General features: G+C 29.5%; 1 long non-coding RNA gene across 1 annotated transcript; it reads right to left on the minus strand.

Annotated features, from left to right (window-relative positions):
• Nucleotides 1–1150: 1150 nt before the first annotated feature.
• On the minus strand, nucleotides 1151–6052 carry LOC111626303. Its single transcript, XR_002756867.1, has 3 exons — nucleotides 5923–6052; nucleotides 4209–4281; nucleotides 1151–1430 (listed from the first exon to the last, which is right to left on the minus strand). It is a non-coding gene; the product is annotated as an uncharacterized LOC111626303 (long non-coding RNA).
• Nucleotides 6053–8880: the final 2828 nt, after the last annotated feature.

An 8880-nucleotide genomic window follows, 5' to 3' on the forward strand; every position in this document is an offset into this window, starting at 1 on the left:
ATAGACAATATGCAAATTTTTTTTTTCAGTTTACAGCAGTATTTATTGCACAAAATTTAAGTAAAGCTTAACATGCCGATCTTGCCCCGATCTCCCCTATATTCAGAAGCAAATAATCTTTACAGATAAAAGTCATTTTAGTGCTACAATATAATTTAAAGTGTTTGTTTTTTTTATAACAGAGACCAATCTTCTTTAATTTGTTCACAGCACAGTTTTAAATTAACGGATGATTACATTCGATCAAATGAGGATCCTGAGTTAGCCGTAGAAATGGTAATTTAAGTCGTTCCAACAGATTTAGCTGTGCCGACCACCAATTATGTGTGTAATCATTTGACATTGAATCCAATCTGTAAAGTTTATAATACGCTAGTTTATGGTATTATAAACTATTATCGTCTAATTTTAAAAGACGTATCCAAAATAAAATTATTACTTTTATTGTAATTACCGATATTCTGGAAACTATAAACTCCAATCGCAACATGTATTCTAGAATTTTATTATATAATATAAAAATTTTTCTAAAATATAAAGCAAGAATGATTTCCAGTTTATCGTAGTAACAAACTACAGTATTGTGGTTTTTGCTATGAATGCATTTCCATCTCTCTTATTTATGAATGTATATTTCGCTGCTTTTCGTGTGTCGGATGTTGCAAGAAAAATCTCCACGGTCGTCTACTCGAAGTCTACTTTCTTGTAGCTCTCACGGGCAAAAATCTGCATACAAATTTTCCATCAAGTGTCGTGAGGAAATCCCTCATTTCACGGGATGGAATATCGATTTTTGGTATTCACTAATAACCCAATATGAACAATAATTTCAAATTATTAAATTTATAACATTTATAACTGTTAACATTCTAAATTTACCAGTAAAAACTACCTGTACAACGATCAAACACTTAGAAATGTTCTGAAATAAAATTATTACATAAAATTTGTTATTATTGTTATTTTAATTTACTTCCGAAAAAGTAATTTTTGTTAAAATTCAATATTTTTATTGAAATTTTTCTGATATGAATATATTCGGATGAACAAACGTAAATATTTTCTTTTTAACAATATAAACCATTATTTCATCATATTTTATTATTGTACTATTGAATCACTGTGTACATTATTACGTGGACGTGTTAAATTTCAACAATCTGAGTTTTGTTTTCTTAAACGCTTTTTAAAAAATATAATTTTGGATTTTCGTCACTCTTACTGGAAGAATATCCTTATAGCTTTGTTATAGACTATTTCTGATAGACAGCCGGATAACAGATCGATTAATGTCATCATATTGTTCAGTATTTCTGGTAAATATCAAGATGAATCGAAAATCCCGAAGTGACACGTCATGGATATTTCGGGTGCCATTCCTATACACCCTGTCTCTTATCTTTAGATTGGCAAACTCACGATGCGGTTGACTGAAATAATTTCCTTGGTGTCAGAAAAAATATTTATATTTCTTCCAAATTTCTAATTACTTTTAAAATTAAAAAAAGATGTATACAGGTCAACAGAATGAACACAAAACAACGAGAAAGTTCATTCATAATAGTAGAAGTCTTTTAGTCTTATACCATACAGGTGACAAGTTGTCAAGTATACTGGAATACCTGATGTTTTTCTAAAAATTGTATATTTTTCCTACAAGATTGCTCTGCCATGTGCTTTTTCACTGGTGGTTACATATTATGTCACCACAATCGAATAAGCTTCAGACGTTACTGCAAACAGACATAATATAGAAGCCTGATGTGAAAATCATGTAGCTTAGTCGCAGCTTTTGTTCATTGTTAGTGTTATAAACAATTTCCTCGTGCACTCATGTTCGTTATATTCGAGATATAAGAATACCATTAAATCTGAAAATCGATATGAAAAATAAAGCCTTTTTTTAACAACACACAACAGTTAAATCTGTACATGCTTTACTTTTGCTAAACGGGAAGTAACGTCACATTTTTTTAACCTCTTGTTTTATAAGCTCTAAACGTGGGAAATAATAATAGTAATAATAATGCTATTGATACGGTATAATAATAAGATAATTTCTTTACACAAAAAAGCCATTACGAATATTTGTGAAACTTCCAAAGATTTATAAGCTAAATGATTAATTTTTAGATGCCGGTTTTTTTTAACGCTTGAGCTGTGGGTTCTATTATTTTGATAAGGAGCTGTTTGTTTTAGGGCAACATGCTTACTAAGTTTTGTTTCAATCGAAGACTTAAATGTTTGGCCCTTCTTTTGTAAGCTTCATTTCGTGACCATCACCGGAATTTACGTGTTTAAAAAAAAAAAAAAAACGATATAACGTAAGAAGCCGATAAGAAAAAGCAATATCTGGCTAAAAACATGACTAAAAGTCTATTATGTTTTCCAATGTATTATGTTATTTTACACTCGTACTCCAGGCGTAAAACTTATATTGCTTAAAAGAAAATTATTACGTTTATTGCTGAAAATTTATTCGTATTAGAGTAATTTCAATTAAAACAATCTTTCATAAAACAGGTACGATAAGTCCCAATAAATGAATAATTCTTAACATTTCTCAAAAGAGACAATACATTAACTGCTTTTTGTCTACTTTTTTAAAAAAGTCTTTAGTTAAGCATGAAAAATACTTAAGACTGAAAAAAAGGAAAGAAATGGGTTAATTTTGGTTAAAAAGCTTCATCATTTAGTTTCCTTTGTCTCGCTTTTCTGTGAAATTTAACACCAATGAGTCATTGTTTACACATCTGGATGACCTTGAGAACAGCTGGTGTCGTATTTCCCGGGACATTCTTTTAGACGTCTCGGGAGGAGAAGGGTTTAAAGTAGGGTGACTAAATATTAAACCTATATTTTTAAATATTTTTAAAAAATTATAATTTTTATTGCGATTTCCGACTCCCCCTAATTAATTAAACACATATGTGATAAAATCTATTAACTAAAAAAATTAAAAACCTATCGGAGGTCGTTTTTGACATCAGAAAGCAGCTTTAAATATCTTTACCGAAGGAAAATCGGTGCACAACAACTTTAGAACAATTAATTAATTTTGATAAAAAACTCCCATTAAAAACCATTAAAAAGCAATTAAGCCTTAATCGAGCCTTATTAAAGGCTCATTGTAAAATATTTGTCTTACTGTGAAATATGTGTACTTATTCAAATATTCATTTATTATCACAAATTAAGCCAAAATTAAACGTTTTTAAATATATATACGTATAATGTTTAATCTATAAAACAAATGACAAAGCAGTGCACAAGTATAAACAGTAAGTTAAAAATATACAGTCACTTCGAATATAAATATAAGCTCAGATATTTCCCATTCTGTAATCGAAAACATTTGCCAGTTTTATGAAAAGTAAAACAGCAAAAAGATTCAGCCGAGATTGTTTATTATAAATTAATTTTATTTCTTAAATATTAAAGCTTAGTTGTAACCAGCAAACATATTGTAGTGCCACAACGCTGGAATGCAATTTTTCATTATATTCTTTACAATTATAAATTTCTCATTTTAAATTAGTAGTTCTCCCTGTACATAATCCCTGTACATAACTGTTTCTAATAACGACAGAATCGTGCCAGTCATCTACGTAACTGCGTTGGGAGGAAAATATTTCAATTGAAATCACCTGACTTTCGATCTAGACCGGAAGTTCGTGTACACTTACTAAGACGTTTTTTCACACAATAAAAAGTTTTCAGAAGAGACAACAATTCGAATTTATTTGTCGATGTCACAGTTCCACAAGCATGTTTATTTCATGTGTTTATTTCATGTGTTTAAGTCATGTGTTTATTTCACATGTATACATATTTTGTGAGAAATTTTTATTAAATCTGACCCCTCTGAAAATATCTTGCACTATTCCCTCTCCCCTCGACCTTTAGTTACGAAAATTGAATAGTATCGATGCCCTTTACATGGGAGTGACAGTGCAAACTTTTTCTTTTGGCGTATTCTGAGATATTAAAGGAAATAGACGTAAACACAGAGAGACACATATTGCTGATAAGTAACAAAAATTATTATCTAAAGTATTTTTGACGAAATAAATGGAATATTTGTAGAAACATTTTAAAATTAATGCTATATTTTGAATTGTTTCGAATATAATAAACTACGACATCCGAGACACGTGAAAGAGCAGATGGATAATTAATATTAAGTTATAATCTTTATATGACCTCACCTTCATCCATGACTTTCACTTCTTCACATAATTCCAATGGATATTGGTCCATGCCCAATTTTTCAGCGGGATCCTGTGAAAAGTGAAAAATTCTGATTCCTGATAAAATAATTTCACAGTACTTTTTTTGCTTTTATTTTACTAACTTACAAAATATTTATTTATTCATAAATAAACGATTTCCAGCCATTTTAAGTAAAGCATTTTATGAGACTGTGCATCGTTTGTCACGGGTTTTTTAGTTGTAAATTTTTAACTGATAAAAATTATTAAATTCGTTTAATTTGAGGATTTTCGTTTGATGGCGACAATTATAGTTAATTAATAATTTTAAGACATAGTTTTTCCCGAAAGAGGAACTGTTTTTCAAATGTTCGTATTTCTAATTGGAAGTTTTGTTGTGTATTTTAAAGGTCATAAAATCAACTGAAAATGTAATATTAGTGAAAAGTTATTCTTAGTCGGAATAAATGAACGGATATTTATTAGTGTATACTCAGAAACTTACTTTATCTTCATTGATACAATTTAATAAAAAGTCTGAGTAAGATGTGTTTTAAATATTCTATTTGTAGATGAAGTTTAAAAATGTAAATAATGAAATGTTTATTTATATCTTTATACTCAAGAAGCAACGATAAAAAGTAAAGTAAAATAAATGGTGAATTTTAACAAATTAAAAATAATTGCCACATTTGTTTCTCTTCGTTACAAGTTATTTCTTATAAATGAGCAGTGTTTGCATTTATTTAGCGACGAAGATCGATTTATTTGCTGTATTCAGCAATATCGATGAATAATATAATAGACAAAAACACTTTGTAAATATAAAATATAGCATTGTTCAATGACCTAAACCTGAAATGTACTCAGAATCAAGTCGTAAGTATACATTAAACACGGGTACATTAGCCTATAGATTACAGTTCTGACAACTTTTCATAAGATTATTTTAAATTAACAATAGATTTGAATTTTATTTTTCAATATCTTATCTTATTCTGAAAATGTTGATGTAATTTCTGTTCGCATTTTTTTATAATGAAGAAATGTAGAAATAACATAATAAATTGTTATTCATGTGCAGAAAATGCCTTTAACGTTCGATTTGCGTCTAGCAGAAAATAACTGTAAAGTTAAATATCGTTAATGTCTTTAACAAATATCTGATTGTAATTTTCAGGTTCCTAATAATTGCTGTTTACAATAAGTGACAGTTTCTGATAAAAAATATTTAATAAATTAAAGTTATGTATGAAACTATTCTTGGTGCTTGTTAACTGATAGCTTTTACTGCTCTTCTCTATTGAGAAATTCGTGCTAAATGCACGATTTTTTTTATCATTGATTTAATTGAAAATATTTTGAATGTAATTACGAAGTTATAAAATTTCAGAAATATTTCAACAAATTTTTGAACGTAAAAAAGACAAAGAGAAAACGCATTACTTCAGCTCGAAAACAACCACAATTACATTTGTTTATTAATGTGATTAAAATCTAATCACAGCAAATGTGATGAATTTATATTAGATTTTTGTGGATCGTTCGTATTCAAGTGAGAGAATAAATTCCTTATCAACATATAACTTGGGTATAAAACTTTTGAAACATTTGGTAAAAAATTATTATTAATTTTATGTTTTTGTTTTTATTGCGAATTCGTTATAAAAAAGTTAATATAATTATACAATAAAAATATAGTTTAACTTACAAGAAATATTCATTTTTTAAAACCAAATTCGCATTCGATATCTATTTAATCCAACAAATAGCTTCGACAATCTCTGAAAATGTATTGTTGATATTTATTGATTACGCAACAATGAAAAAAGTGTTTACCAAATGATGACGCGTGCTAAGCGTATTTGAAGTCGTTTTATTTTTGGGTTTTCTCCTCATCGACAGTTTATCAATAATATCAACCCGATCGGCGTAGTGTAAATTTGTTTAATCGAAATTTTTATTGAAAAACTATGGCTGTGTCACAGCAATTATTGCATCAGTACGTTCATTGCACTAACACAATGAGCAAAGCTCAGTCTTTTTTCCAAATTCGATAGCAAAATCGGCTAATTCTTTTCTGTTTGGAATCTTTACGTAATTATTTGCCAATAGCTTGACAAGTTTCATTAATGATGGTGCAAACAGTCGATCTACCTATTCAAAATGCAAAAGCTTGTAAAAGTTTTTAATCTCCACCAGCTAAATACCTAAAATTACCAAACATATTTTTACTAAAATTATATTGTTTTATTTGTCGTTTTGTTTTGTTGTTTTTTCGCTGTCTCGTTCATGTTATCTAGCATTTTTGTGAGATTTTTTTCTGGTAGCTAATATGGCTTAATCATCAGCAAATTTAATGGACTTGATGTGTTCTCCGTTTATTCTGACTTTTTTTGCATTTTCTATTAACGACCAGTCTCGATTCAACTCGGGCACGTTGCATAGCGTTACAGAAAATGCGGTCCTTTCGCTCCCCCAATTATTTTAATTTTTGAAATGTTTTCTGTCTCCAAATTTTTTCAAAAATTTTTACCCGCGCAAAATAATTTTATCACGATTTTAATTAGCCTTTGATAATGCTCGATAAAGGCTTAATTGTTTTTTTAATGGAATTTTTTTTATCAAAATTAATTAATCGTTCTAAAGTTGTAGTGCACGGATTTGACTTCAGTAAAGTTATTTAAAGCTAACTTCTGATTTCAAAAAACGACCTCCAATAGTTTTTAATTTTTTTTAATTAATAAATTTTATTATATAAAAATTATTTAATTAGGGGGGATCGGAAATTGCAATAAAAATTATAATTTTTTAAAAATATTCAAAAATATCGGTCTAGCTGGTATTCACTCAACTTTAAACTTTTCTCCTCCTCAGACGTCTGAGAATGTCCCGGGAAATACGACACCAGCTGTTCTCAAGGTCATCCAGCTGTGTAAAGAATAAGTCATCTGTGTCAAATTTTGCAGAATGGCAAGACAGTGGAAAATAAAGTTTGAAGCTTTTTCTTCAAAATTAACGCATTTCTTTTTGTTTTTTTCAGTTTTAAGTATTTTTTTATGTTTAATTAAAAATTCCTTTATAAATACACGTGCGGCAAGTGGGGAAATAAGTATCCTTGTCTTACTCATTTTTGGACATTTATTATTAATGAATTTGCTGAAACGAAAGCCAGAAAAGTTCAATTAAAATAAATCTTATTAAAAATCTATTGTAATATATTTGTTTTATTATTTTCCCAAACCAAATAAATTAAGGGGCCTAAATGCAAATTCTTGCACAGGGCACAGGAATGGCTAGTTACGGCTCTGTTCATATGAAATGTTTATGACTTTTAAATCTCTGTTCTANTCTGTGTCAAATTTTGCAGAATGGCAAGACAGTGGAAAATAAAGTTTGAAGCTTTTTCTTCAAAATTAACGCATTTCTTTTTGTTTTTTTCAGTTTTAAGTATTTTTTTATGTTTAATTAAAAATTCCTTTATAAATACACGTGCGGCAAGTGGGGAAATAAGTATCCTTGTCTTACTCATTTTTGGACATTTATTATTAATGAATTTGCTGAAACGAAAGCCAGAAAAGTTCAATTAAAATAAATCTTATTAAAAATCTATTGTAATATATTTGTTTTATTATTTTCCCAAACCAAATAAATTAATAAGCCTAAATGCAAATTTTCGCACAGGGCACAGGAATGGCTAGTTACGGCTCTGGTAGCGCGGGTGTCTTAGTTTTGTCGGTATTCTCGGTCAGAGTCGAAATGATGCTAGACTATCCCTATGTTTCTTGATTCCAGAATTGATGTCAATTTCCTGCCTGGAGAGAAGTTAGTGACAAATCGAAGAGCGGAAAAGAGGAATCCAACAATTGATAGAATATATAAGGACAAAAATTATATAAAAACTCAGAAGTACAAAGACATGCAGCGGGTATTTTCATTTTAGTCACCTCTTACCTCCGAATGTCGTCGTCAATAGAAATGAGTTCGACGAAGTTTCCGCGTATACTAGGAAAGCTCCATCAGCTACCAACTCGACGCTGCCCGGGGGTCGCCCGACGGACGAAACTTGCATAGAAAATCAGTACATTCGATCGGTCGGGACATTTGATAAATATTTTTGTCATCCGGCAAATACTCCTTTTATCCGTGTAAGAAACTTTTGTATTAATATCAATAAATGGTTTTGTAAGGCACTTTTGTATTTTCTGCCTCCTACCACACCACCCGCATAGTAGAGTGCCACTTGGTCATCCCTGATAAGGAGTTAACTATTTTCCGTCTTCAATTCGGCATACTAACCCTACCGCGATGTCAAAGCGAAAATAATTGCTTCATTAGGTGCGCAATTGAGGTTTATCGGCAATTATGGCACAAAAACAAGTAAATATAGAACAATATCACATTAATTACACTGAAGAAAGTCTATTATATTACTACTCGATATATATTTTTTCAAGTCAAATATTATTTTAAATATATAGAAATCGATATATTAATTATTACTTACCAAATAATTTTACTATTACAAAAAATTTAAAAACAACAGTAGGCCTGTTCTACACAGGTGTGTGACTCTCTCAAGTGGAACTTACACTTTGTTCAGCAACAATAGAATTACTCGTGAATGACGTAGTTTTGTGATAACTTTCTAATTACTTTTAAAATTAAA

Source organism: Centruroides sculpturatus, unplaced genomic scaffold (assembly GCF_000671375.1).
Source record: "Centruroides sculpturatus isolate CEXI.00-Female unplaced genomic scaffold, Cexi_2.0 scaffold182, whole genome shotgun sequence".
NCBI classification, from domain to species: domain Eukaryota; kingdom Metazoa; phylum Arthropoda; class Arachnida; order Scorpiones; family Buthidae; genus Centruroides; species Centruroides sculpturatus.